Source organism: Dendroctonus ponderosae, unplaced genomic scaffold (assembly GCF_020466585.1).
Source record: "Dendroctonus ponderosae isolate FM_Combo_2020 unplaced genomic scaffold, Dpon_F_20191213v2 Dpon_F_20191213_1, whole genome shotgun sequence".
Taxonomy (NCBI): Eukaryota; Metazoa; Arthropoda; class Insecta; order Coleoptera; family Curculionidae; genus Dendroctonus; species Dendroctonus ponderosae.
Window position 1 is genome coordinate 38,717,396 of NW_026017110.1, and position 11,249 is coordinate 38,728,644.

Here is an 11,249-nt window from a genome sequence, read left to right on the forward strand (position 1 = left end):
GAAACGAGAATTTAGTCATTAGATGTTTAGTCAGAAGTCATAAAAATTAAGTCTAAAGTCAGTCTACGGTTACCATATTATATCTATATCCAGTCCATATTATAGAATTGTATTAATTTTGAAATAAAAGTGTTTTTAAAAACGCAAGTTTCAAATTAATCACCCTAACTCCCTAAGTACTCTAATGTCACCTGGGGAGTTAGCTTGGGCTTTCAGCTAACTACCTACCAAATTTTGGTTTTGAATTTAAAACTTTCCTTAGATATAGCTTGTTCCGTAGTCTTCTGTAATGGCATTTTTCTCTTAAGCAAATGAAATATATTTGAAGTAACGAACATTATTATTATATCAACAACTATAAGAGACCAAGTTAACAAAACTAGGGTTATTCAAACTAGCAATTGGAAGGCAAATTCAATCATGCTAAATAAATTAGGTTTGCATTTAATATAAGAAAGTTAGATTATAGTTTTATTACACCCTGTATAGCTAGAGGGCTAAATCTATTTGAATCTTGGTATAATCCGAAACAAAATTTGATGTTTCTCAAACAGCTGCAAGTTGGAAAATGCGCGGGCTACGTAAATCACCCTGTATAGATAGATAAACAAAACAACAAAAATATATTATAGATTTTTTATTTTTATATGAAATCGCTATAAGTTATTTTCTATTGACATGGCGAATGGCGCTAGGACGCGTAATGAGGGAGCTGTTAACTGTTTTAACTTGTTTTATGGATGAAATCCCAGCGGTTTCGGATCAGTGGATTACCATCAAACAATGAAATGAGTTTCAGGCTATACGGAGAAGTGAAACAGGAAAATAGCATTTCGACTAGTTTGCCGCCAAACGGGACTGTCGAACCAGATCGAGAGCTCCAGCCCTGCGCCCTGCACTGTCTGCCGCCTCTTCTGCTACCCACGACGCGTTTTGCCACCTCCAACTGCAGCAGGGCTCCGGCTACAGCCAACTCTGCTACGTCCGCTACAAGCAGTACAAACTGTTTCGAGCTGCGTTGCTCATTCGACGTTCTCGCAGGATCCTGAGAAAACGCCGGCTGTGCGACCGTCTAGTCACGTGCGGCAACGTTGCCGGAAGAATACTGCTTTATTGTTTTTTTCTCTTCTTGGAATTTTCTTCTTTACGTACGGGCAGGAGACTGCTTTTTGTTTGTTTCGGTTGGCGTTGTGACGTCGATTCTGTGCGAGTGATGCCGGCTATGTGGTCGAACAAAGACTTTATTATTCGTGGTTCATACAATTTATGAAAGACTATATAGTTTGTTTGGGTGAATTTGAGTGTATTGCCGCTAAAGACCTTCAGATTGCAGTTTAACTACATTTGGGGCTCAAATCCGCAGGAAATATCCAGTGTTTTGACGGTGAGTTCCACATAAGTACCTATCTTAGGACATAATTAGACGTTTATTTTGGATTGACCATGTACGTTGTTCAATCGTTTTCTGTTGGTAATTATATAAAATTTTAAAAGAAAACAGTTTTGCTGATTCAGGAAGGAGTTTCAACGGTTTACCCTGACCTTGCCGGCCCACTAGTAGAACCTCATTTTTTTTGCTTCATTGATTTGCGGGCAACCAACCAACCAGAATTACCGTATTTACATTTCTAAATACTGATTATGAACATGTCGATGGCTGAAGAAAAAAATCTTCTACCTACACCTTATGTAAGTGAACTACATCGTATCGCCGACGTGAAATAGGAGACTGTATGTTTCTCAGTATGTGCAGTAGCAAAATTGTTTATTTTATGCAGGAAATGGTCTCGCCTAATGAGTCCTACTTCTCAAGCCTGCAATCAATTCTATATCGAAAATGTTCGGTTCTTCCTATTTTCGATTAACCTGTTGATCACTAGATTATTTGGTGCTCGCACCATTCATTACTTTCTGCTTTGGGTTCCTCAACTTTATCACTAACAATTTAAAAGTACATTTTGGCGACCACTTACTAAATTATGAAATGTACAGGTAGGTAGGTACTTATTTTGCAAATGGATTTATTTCAAAATCGTTCAATCATTCACGACAAATTCCAATTTAAAAATTTGAATAGATATAGTACCTGAGTTAGTTTCTTTCTTCTGCTAACTCTGTACTATGAAACTTTAATTGAAACGTGCAATAACCCAACATTTAAAAAATGTTCTAAAATTTCCGGGTGTTCCAAAAAATGCCCAACTACCAATAAGAAATTTAATACCTACATTAATTAAACTAGTTACAAATAATGAATGTCAAGAAATGGCAACTTTTCCAGATGTGACGCTATTTTTTGCAGCTACCTATTTCATATCGAATACGCTCAGATATTGGTTGCTAAAAACTATTTGCATATTCCTAAATGTTTCCAATACAGGAAACTTTTCAGAATGTAGCAGTATTTATTAAAAACACATATCATTGTTATTACATTTTAATAATTATTATGAAGTATCGGTGACCGATTTTAAATAATTGTTAAACATTGCTTTCAATTTTCAAACGTGTGCCATTTAATTTTATTCATTTAGTAGAAGATATGTTTTCAGTAATCGTAGTAAGTACGATTTTATTGATTAATTTGACTTTCGTTTTGAAAAATAATTTTATTCCAAATTAATACAAACTTAAATGTAACCGAACCTAACAATAACTTAAGACTTCTCATGAATGTGACCGTAACTGTTAAGACCGTCTTTAGACTATCTAAGACTGAACCTCTTATGACTAACTTCTGACCAGACCTCTAATGACTTATATCAGACCTCTTATGACTAAAGACTATGATTCTGACCAAACATCTTATGACTAAATACTCGTTTCGGCTGTGGCTTCTGGACGATACTAAATACTTCTTATTTGACGAATAGTCGGCATAAGTGACCATATAATTGTACGTAAAACTTAAAATTATAACCCTATAGCTGTGAGTAACTTGCTAACCAAGACATGAATTAGATCTACTATTAATAGGTACTTAAGGACCTACTTACTTCAAAATATACCAAGATTATAATTTTCTTAAATTTTACTTCATTTTCAGAGACCTTATATACAGTATGGATAATACTAGAGATATACATAAGGGGTACAGAGTGCTAACCTTAAAGTTGACTTTAAAGTATCCCGAATTTTAAGAGATCATATAAAAAAACATTTCAGAATGTTCCTTGTGTCGGTTTTTGTCCCGTTCAATTAAATTTTTGAAAATAGATGGTGTCAACTACACCATCTAGTCTAAGAGCCAGTAGGTGAGATTCAAGACTTTATATTTAAATAGAGCGTCAGTTCATAATTATTATGGAAAAAATTAACGATTAATAACTAGAACATAATAAACTTCAAAAACAAAACTTAAAGTATTGACAATTTGTCATTTAGTGAATTGATATCATAATTACATCTGAAAGTACTGTAGAAAAAGTTATTCAAAAACCAATTCAGTAATATTGACTTCCATAGCCACCTTACAAAATGTAGCAACTTTTTGAAATTTTTAAATTTGAAAACGGTTGATTTTACAGCTTAAAGTGTAAATGCAAATTTGTAACTTTGTAAATCGTCTATCTAATGCCGTATTAATATACAGATACTTCCATTTTTTTGAAAAACAAAAGTTATATTGCGTTAAAAAGTTTTAGATTGAAGTCCACATTGTTAACACCCTGTACAATGTATTGATATTACATTCAATTTTTAGATACCATGTTTTTAAGCAATTTTTTTTTTTTTATTATTATTATTTTATTAAAATTCTTTTAAAAAATACACTTTGATCTTGCCTCGCTTTTCTGAGGCACGCTGTATCATATAAGATATTTTTATAATATGCGCACTTTGTGCGTCAACAACTTTTATATGAAACTGTTTTTCGAAAGTTCAACACCATCGGAAATAATGGACTCTATCGCACTAAAAAACCACCGTGTATGTATATAATATTGAAACGTTGACCGAAATCGTTAACATGTATTTCTTAGAAGATAGTCCACCCACACCATCGTAGACAAATACTTATTTGTTTGACAGTCTATAGTCTTTTTGAGGTAAAAATCGGGCACCTTTTATGCACTTTATCCGGTTATAGGGTTATAGGGTTATTCATGTTATACGACGCGGAAGATTAGTGGAAGAGACGATAAAACAAATTAAACCTTTTGTATGCACACTCAATATACACAACAAAAATACACTTCCAAATGCCGATTGTCGAATACGGCAATTCCACAAAAATTGACTAGGATTTTATATTTTTCTCTTGTTTTCTAAAAGTTTGGAGTCTCTTGAAAGGAGTTAACATACTCCGGTTATAACATAAAATTCCAGGTCGATGTATTTCAAAACAGTACACGCAATCATACATCAGTGGTATATTGACCATCAATCTGTTAGTTTCCTGTTTCCAGTTCTATTTCACATTCTTCCAAAATGTAAATAAAATAGCTGGGAATTTTTACTGATATATAGCACGTTTGCAGCAGAAAAAGAGCTGCTTTTATTTATTATTTACGGCAGCTTCAGTCTCCAGCCGCTCCATTCAGTTATATTACCGACAAAATTTCGTAAATTTCTCCACTTGCCTTGATTTAGTACAGTTTTTTTTTTTAATCTGAGTTTTCTAGATTTAAATAATATGTCGTCAGGTGCATTTTAGTTAAATCTCTTTGAACTCATGATGATTGATTTACGGCTGAATTAATAGTTCCGATAATATAAGCTTGGGGATAATGGAAATAATACGATTTTGTTTGGAAAATTATCAGTTGAAGGAGTTTTCATTCCCATGAAGAACTATCATCGATCCGTCTAATGGTCAAAGATGCGAACAGTCCCTCATTTTATCGATATCCCCTTCTTTCTTTGCTTGATAATACATATTCATCAGTCATAGTTTCAAACTTTATGAAAGTTTCCTAGAGGTAAAGGTATAGAATAATAAAAACCGGAAAGCAATACAACTAAAACAGTAATCCAATTAATCAATGTGAAGAAATGTATTTGTTTGTTCAATGAATTGAATCCATCGATCTCTTAAATGTTTTCATGCGTAGCACCATCACAGCATTTGGCCGAGCATTGTTACGATTTGAAACGAAAAGGAATAATGCTCTTTGTTTTAAAAAATCGAGGGAATTCAGTTTATTGTTTACTAGTTATCTGATGAAAAGTTCCGCTTAACTTTCTGGAAGTATGTACAAATATATAAATATAATACAAGTAAGGATAATATAAACAAATATATGAAATTAATAAATACTAAAAATATCTCTGTCTATCTGTATCTTGTATTAATTTATGGCGCACTATTTATGGCAGCAACGATTCATGCTGAGCTATAGTTTGTTATATCACAGATATACGATGACTATTATGATAGTAAGTAAAATTATGATTTATATTTTGGTGTAAAAAAGTCTAAATCCGATTAGGCTTTTACCTCTTTCAGGCGACGGCAGGTTGAAAAACAGCATATCTTCGAAAAGGTTAAAACATTTCATACAAGCCGTTTTCGTCGAATGCACCATTTCAGTATTCTCTCCACAACAGAATGTTATTTACTAATCAGGTTTCATTGAGAGAGATTCAATCAGATTGAATGAATTTATTAAATGATGCCTGGAAACATGTTACAAGTTTTGTAATCAAAATAAATGACAGTAATAAACAGAGTGTCCCTGAAACGCTTGTACAACGCTTAACCACAAATTTCTTTACCGAAAATAAGGCGATCTAAGCAAACTTACCTCTATCCAATTTTGCTTTATTTTGCTTCTACAGGGCGCAAACATTTTCAAATGAATATAGTTTTGTCCAAATAATTTATAAACGTTCATATCGATTTTTATTAATTTTGTAATCATCAAGTACTTTATAAGTTGACGTGTTTTGACGTAAGCCTGGTATTGTTTTAATGTGTGGAAAGTGTTTTGTTTCTCTAAAATGGAACATTATTCTATCGCTGAGAAAGTTGCACCCATAAATTAGCCACCAAGATCACCCGATTTAATGCCGCTAAATTTGTTTCTGTGTGGCTCTTTTAAATCAGAACTGTTTGCTTTGCCTTCGCTACAGAAACTGGATTACTGGAAATAATTTACAATGCTGCGGATTGTTTTAAAAACAAGCATGATACGATGCCCAAAGGGCAGTTTAATTTTTTGAAAAGAACTAATGTATGTGTTCGGTAAAACAGTCAAGAATTCGAACATTGGTTAAAATAATTGAATTAGTTCAGTTAGATAAATTCAGAATTATAAAAGTGGTCTTTTATTTTTATAAAATTAAAGAAAAAAAAGTTTATCGGTTATTTCACACCACATTATTTTAAACTAACTTTATTCAATATAATTTTTACGATTTCGTCAAAAATTAATCAATTGGATGGTGATTTAAATTTCAACATTAAATGGAATTCATTTAGTGTTAATTATAAAAGTGGTCTAAGTCAAAAATTAAAGAAATCATAACTTGAAAATGGCGTATACTTCACTGTTAATTTCGAGATACCAAAAATAATGCAAGATAGAACAATGGAAATGGTGCAGATAGAAAAAAATGCAGGTAGTTACGCACAAAATATCAGCAATAATGGCGAAGAATACACCACAAAAAAATCAAAACTTGCGAGTGCCAACATTTTTGACAATAAGGATTGCTTCTGCTCGAAAAAATGTGCGTTAAACTTAATGAAAGAAAGCCTAACTTCTATAATTGCTGAAAAATAAAAGATTTTAAACCCAGAGTCTATATCCGTGTTCTACAGTTCATCAACGATTAGTAAAACAAAGACGGGCCATAACTTTTGAAAGACCTATAAGAAAATGCGGCTACAAGTATCTTCTGTGAATAAATAATCAGTCAATAAAATCAAAAGTGTCGGTTTGCCTGAACTTTTTTAGACACCCATCAAATTTGTGCAGGGCTGTTAACTTGTACTCCGAATGCTGAAACACCTGGAACTGATCTTCATGGGACGATGCCGGGATCTTCACGAAAAACAGAAGAAATTAAGATAAAAGCTCTCCGAGGACACATTTAAAGTTTCCCAGCATATGACATCCACTATACCAGACCTTGTTACACACCTGGCCGAAAATACTTGAGTCCTGATTAAGATATTAGTAAAATCAAAGACATTAATAAATAGACCAAGCTAGTCATTCATAAATCCCGATTTGTTTGGGACCAACATTAAATTCTATCGATCGGCGATTTATCAATGAAAAACATGTGGTAGGGATAAAGTAAGTACCAAGCAAAGAGTAGAATTAATCGGAAAATCAACTGGTCTGGCTGCTAGTCATAAGCGTAGTACAAATCTGTATTATCGATTTATTCTAAGCATGAAAGATTCATTTATTTTCTGACCTTTATCTCTACATTATATGTTTGAAATTATAAACGCGATAGTAATAATATGTATATACATAATAGTAACGCAAATTTTTTGAGCATTTGATAGCGATTCAAGAGGGATCGAATTGGGCTCTTACCTTATAAATGCAAAATAACTCACGCCACTGGCCCCTGTTTACAATCGTGCAAAACAGTACAGGTTAAGAAAATCCAGGACGATTTTCCTGCAAAGGAAACGACTTCCCCCGATTTCTTTTAAGCGTAACAGTTTATTAATATCACGATTGTCACTTGTTATCACCAAAAACACGAGAAGTTGCCGTATTTACTTGTCCAACAAATCCTCTTCCGCTCTTACTATCATGTCACTATCACGTACTCTCCCCTTTGCGGTATTGCCGTGATGCATCTTTCATTATGTTTTCTGATAATTACCACCAAAAATTCTTATAAATGTTTAAATATAGAATTTCGACGCTGTTATTTTAATGACATTTGCTTGTCGCTTATTACAAACTGAACAAATATAACACTAAATATATTCATGGCTACAGTTTTCCTGCTATTTTCTTGTTGATGCCACTCATATACATCAAATTGAATATCGAGCCGGCAAAGCAGCTTTCGTAAGTACCTACTTTTGTATAGACTGTGAACCAATATTGATCCCATAGAAAAACGTAAACAAATGCATCTGTTTAATTTGAGAGTAAAATGTATAGCCTGTATGTAGGAAATGTGAGGAAAATAACCAATCCTTTGCTATGGAATGGATCTACAAGAAAGTATTTAATACTGAATTTAATTTAAATTTCCATGCTCCTCTCAAAAATTGACTGAAGAGAATAATCAGAGAAAGTCATGATGTACATTTGCAAAATGCTGAACGAGCTAGGAACTGTCTTGCAGAGGACCAGAAAATTCCAGGGATTATTATGGATTCTCATTTGATTTGCAAAACGCACTTCCGCATCCTAAATTTTCGGTTTCCTTAGCCTATTATAAGCGAAATACGTATATCACTTGGGTTTCCATAATTTTCATGCTGAAAATTGAAATTTGATTGAATTGAAATCTCAAGATGTATATATGGGATAAACATGGGATGTATATATGGGATAAACATGCATCTTAGCTGGAGTCCCACACAACCCAGAGCGACAGACCACCAGCTCTGGGAGTGCATAAAAGAGCAATTCCCAAACCTCACCGGAAAAAAAATGTGTGGGATGAAACGACAGCTTCAAGAGGTGCAGAGAAAGTAGTATCATGCACTTTAGTGCATATGGAGGATATAACTAATCAAAAACACGTACTAGCATTGACATGGATGAAAATTGCTCAGTCATCAACTAATAGCATTGAAACAATAGACCATAAATTTTTGTTATCTGGTCATTCCTTTCTACCGAATGGCCGTGATTTTGGGTTGATAGAAATGAAAATAAAAAAGCAGACTACTTATACAACCGTGAGCATTATTATCAATTAATAGAAAAGTGTAGAAATTGTTTTTTTGATGAAACGAATGTCGCAACCGGATTGCATTTCCACAAACTCACTAGAAGAAGAAGGAGAGTAAAAGTACCGCGGGCGAATCTGTCTTTCGGCTGCAAATATCATGGATGAGATTCTTGAAAAATATTGTGTAAAACTTCTTTAGATGGTTCTAAATTTCACGTTTTACATCTTTCACCTAAAAGAGAAACAAAAAATTCACAAACATGTTAAGCTTCTTCCCTTATACACCACCAATAGGCCATTAACGGAAGATAAGCATACAGGGTAATTCAAAATGGGCATCATTCCTCTGGTGGTGTTGTCTGGCGGAGTTATAGGAGTACAGAAAAACTAGTAAAAGAAATTAATTGTTATCAAAAACTGAGAAATTTGCAAAAAAACTATATCAGAAATACGGCAGCAATGTTTTTCAAGGTAATCTGCCTAATTAACATTGCGCAAATACCTGTTGCTTCGTAATTATTTAAAATTCCGGTAACCATGAAAAAATAGAATGACAATAAGATAGACAAGGATAAACGGTAAATTCAACAGGAATCGTTGAATGACGGAACCTATTTCGAAATGTCAACCTGTTCTCATAACCTATAATTCTGCGGGGTTTGGTGTTTACATAAATAATCCATACAACACCAAACATTTGAATGGTTAACTCCAAACAAGCTAGTGCCTGTGTAATCTCCTTATTATCCACTCTTATCAAGAAGCTTCTCGTATTCAGTTAATTAACTCGTGCTCCATTTGTATCTCCTTGTGCTGTGTGTATCGTACAAACGTGGTAGGAATGTAGCCGGTATTTATTTGGTGCCTGGGAAAGTGTCAGTTATTGTGCTCTGAGTGCCCCTGAAACGCTCTGATTCGATTATGTCCAATACTTGGTCCCCTGTGCCTGGAACCCGAACATCGATTGTCGTCCACTATCTTCCTGGAACCACTCTCCTCGCCCTTTGTTGGCGTGAGTTCTTTCAGCTTCTGCTATGTTACTGTAGGATTTCCCCTAAAGTAATCGCAGATCCGCAAATTCGTGAAAGAAAATTGAAAGTAATTCACAGTTTGACAGATTATTGTTTATATTGACAAGGGCTATCCACCTGTAACTATCTGTTAATTGCAAAAAACATCATTACCGCTGTGCCTTTTCATCAAAAATTGTAGAGCAGAACTTTTTCAATATCGAAAATTTTCATAATTTGAAGCAAAGATCGTAATTTTTCTTTTTGAATGCTTAAATATTCCAAAATGCTACTAATTAAACATGGAACAATTTCAAAATAATGCTTACTAGCAAAGTCGGAATTCGATCTTCAACTGTTAATATCTTCTAGAAATTTTCGAAAAATAAATTTTCAATATTTTTCTCGTACTCCCGAAGTGAGCCTCCATCACCCCTTAAAAGGAATGACGCTAATTTTGAATCACCCTGTATAGGCATTATATGTTTACTATCATACATTCCTCTAGTTTTTCAGGAACATTTTACGAATCTTAAAAATAGATTACTATTTTAAAATAATTAATGAGCCCAACCAAATGAGATACAAACTTCTATTATAGTGTTTATGATCGAGGTTGACGTTTAGTTCAACCCTTGACTAAAAATATGGCCTAGCGCTTTCGACTGTTTTGTCATCGTCATGTTTTGGGGAGCCGAGAAATTGAATGGAATAAAATTCAATCAAAACTTACTCGTCAGGTGATAAGCAAACCCCAAGGATGCCGCACAACGCATGCCAAACAACGGTAGGGCGGCCAGAAAATAAAAAAAACACACACGACGGGAAACGGAATAACATGAAATTTTCACAATATCGTTATAAAACAGTTCACAATTAAAATAAGCAATAATCTCAGAGTTAAAATTGAAGTTAAAATCCTTAAAATTCCAAAAAGTTAAAATGAATAAAAATCGTTAAAATTAATAAATGTTTATGAATATTCCATTAAAGTTATTGTTTCCAATAAAACTCATAGTTCTTTATTGCTTTAAGTCATTTATAGGACATTCCGTTAATTTTGAAAAAAGTCAATTACAACTTTAAAAACAACATTTTCCTATAAAACTCACACAAAATTCCATATTGATAATAAATGTTGGTTAATAAAAGACGAACAAAAATCCGAATAAATAGGTCGCATATTGCAAAAATATTTTTTAATTTATTTAAATGCAATTCATTACATATCTCGAGACAAAAATTATATGACTTAAACCACAGGTCTGTGCTTTAAAGAAGACTGTGCATAGTTAAAGGGGTGAAAACTCTTAAGAGAGAGGCAATGTTATTGAGCTAGTGGTCGCTACCGAAGACTCTCCTGCTTGACTTAAAGATGTGAGAGCCAGTATGAAAAAGAAAAATTACTGTGTATTA

The 11,249-nt window shown here is 33.5% G+C and overlaps 1 protein-coding gene across 2 annotated transcripts in view; it reads left to right on the top strand.

Moving 5' to 3' along the window:
* The first annotated feature begins 941 nt into the window (after positions 1–941).
* LOC109540373 (RNA-binding protein Musashi homolog 2) overlaps positions 942–11,249 on the top strand; it is a 220,508-nt gene continuing 210,200 nt past the window's right edge. For both annotated transcript variants that reach the window (XM_048661741.1, XM_048661742.1), the window contains exon 1: positions 942–1,384. The gene's annotated coding sequence lies outside the window, so the exon portion shown is untranslated. The remainder of the gene's footprint in view (positions 1,385–11,249) is intronic.